Source organism: Penaeus vannamei, chromosome 4 (assembly GCF_042767895.1).
Source record: "Penaeus vannamei isolate JL-2024 chromosome 4, ASM4276789v1, whole genome shotgun sequence".
NCBI lineage: Eukaryota > Metazoa > Arthropoda > Malacostraca > Decapoda > Penaeidae > Penaeus > Penaeus vannamei.
This window is the reverse complement of record NC_091552.1, coordinates 46594453-46596952: the sequence shown is the minus strand read 5'-3', so window position 1 is coordinate 46596952 and position 2500 is coordinate 46594453. Positions and strand designations below refer to the sequence as shown.

Genomic DNA, 2500 nt, shown 5'->3' with positions numbered 1-2500 from the left:
AAATTGATGATGATGATAATGATAATAAGAATTTGATGATAATAATGATATTAAGAATTTGATGATGATAATAATGATAATAAGAATTTGATGATGATAATAATGATGATAGTAATAATAATTTGATGATGATAGTTATGATGATAACACCTTAACGGTATTAGACTAACGCATAGTATTGGAGGAACAAAGAAGTAGAAAAAGAGTAAAAAAGAAGAGATAAAAGAAGACGAAAATCGAAACATAGAAAAAAATAATAATAACAAAGCCACAAAACAGAAACAACGATTTCAAAATTGTTCTCGACATCTGTAAACGTTTATTATGAAGATAAATGAGAGTGCAAAAAGGTATTTATCTCGGCTAAGATTTATTATATCTTTTTTTTTAAGAAACTGATGAATTTAAGCGTGAAATGACAGGTAAGAAAACACCGTCACAATTCGAGTCACACTATCATTAGACGAAATGGAATATCCCATAAATATAAAGAAAAGAAGAGGAAGAAAATAGATGATAAGAAAAAGAAACGAAAGAAGGAGAGAATAGTTCATGATTGGGAGAAAAATTGGGAAAGGAGGGAAAGGAAAAATATAACAAAAAAAGAAGGGGGAGAAAAAAAGTGAATAAAAGAGAAAGGAAGTAGACAAGATTTAAAAAAGCAAAGATGAGAAAAATAACAAAAGATAAAGGAGAGAAAAGATTTAACTGCAAAAAAAGGAAATTGAAAAATAAAATAAACAAAAAAATAAGAGAAAAGAATATACAGAAAAAATAATGGGGAAAAAACAGAAAAAAAAACAAAAAGAAAGAAAGAGAAAAAGATTCATTGAAGAAAGAAAGAGAAAAAGATTTATTAAGAATATACAGTAAAAAAATAAAGGAAAAAACAGAAAAAATAACCAAAAAAGAAAGAAAGAGAAAAAGATTTATTAAGAATATGCAGAAAAAAATAAAGGGAAAAAACAGAAAAAATAACCAAAAATAGAAAGAAAGAGAAAAAGATTTTTTAAAAAGAATATACAGAAAAAAATAAAGGAAAAAAACAGAAAAAATAACCAAAAAAGAAAGAAAGAGAAAAGATTTATGAAGGTGTTTTCGAACGCACCCGCTCACCGCCCACTCGAACGCAGCCGAGTCATTCCGAGCGGTTACAGTTACAAACTTTTCCGCGCGGATGTGAGGTTATCCTTCCTGTCAGAATCATCCATTTCATCTTAATCTCATTTTTTGCTTCTCTTGATTAAACATCGATTTCCTTTTCAATCCCGTGTTTATTATCTTTTATCAAACGTCAATTTCATCTTTAATGTCAGTTTTATCAGAATTATTGTTTATTATCTACGGTGTTTTGTTTGATTTTGATTTTTTTACGGATGAATTAATTTGATGTAGGTTTATGTTGGGGTGGGGGTGGGGGGAGGGGGGAGGGGGTGATGATCCAGGGATTCGTTAGCAGTGGGGTTCGTTATGCAAAGTCTGTCTGTTAGGAAGTTCGATTCCCTCAAATGATGATAGTGATAATGATACGGATGATAACAACGATAATGATTGCGATAGGAGTGTTTTGTTTCGTTTTATTTGAAGTCTTGATTGAGAAAGACGTGAGAATTTAATTACACAGTCGACTGGTGTCAAGTTTGAACCTTACTTTTGTTCCCACGGTTGTAACTCGCTCATTTCCTCGTGTCCTTCCACGATTTCCCCTCCCCCCTCTCCCCTCTCCTCTCCCCCCCTTTCCTTCACCTGCTCCATATCTTTTTCCCTTCGCCCTCACACCTTTCCACATTTTCTCTCACCTCTCCTTTCGCCTTACATCTTTCCCACCTTCCCTCACCTCCTCCACTTCCCCCCTTCCTCCCTGATATCTTTCCCTTTCCCCTCCTCTCCACTTCCTCCCTTCCTCATCCTTACCCCTTCCCTCCCCAACACCTCGTCCCCCTCCCTCCACTCCCCTTCCCAACACCTCTCCTCGTTCCCCTTCCCATCACCCCCCCTCCCTCTCCCTTCCCCTCTCCCCCTTCCCTCTTCCCATCACCTCCCCCCCCCTCCCCTTCCCCCTCCCCCTTCACCATCCCTCCCTCCTCCTCCTTCTCCCTTCCCTCTCCTTCACCCATCACCTCCCTCCCCTCCCCTTCACCTCCCTCCCTCCCCCTCCCCCTCCCGCTCCCCCTTCCCATTACCTCCCCCCCCCACCCCCTCCCCTATCCCTTCGCACCGGAAGCGACCTGCGCTTAATGATTACACCTGTTTAAGCGACCGGATGCTTCACTTCCGACCTCTGGGAAGGAGCGGCGACTGTCACGCTGGTTGAACCCCGTGTGTCGCTTCGAGAAGGTTCGAGAAGGTTCGAGAGGGTTCAAGTGGGTTCGATTTGTGCGTCGGGGGGTTGGGGGGTTCAAGTGGATTCGATTTGTGCGTCGCGGGGTTGGGGGGTTCGAGAGGGTTCGATTTGTGCGTCGGGGGTTGGGGGGTTCAAGTGGGTTCGATTTGTGCGTCG

At 40.3% G+C, this 2500-nt stretch overlaps 1 protein-coding gene across 1 annotated transcript in view; it reads left to right on the top strand.

Annotated features, from left to right (window-relative positions):
- LOC113825080 (uncharacterized) overlaps nt 1–2500 on the top strand; it is a 334395-nt gene that overhangs the window by 28683 nt on the left and 303212 nt on the right. The gene's annotated exons all lie outside the window — the stretch shown is intronic.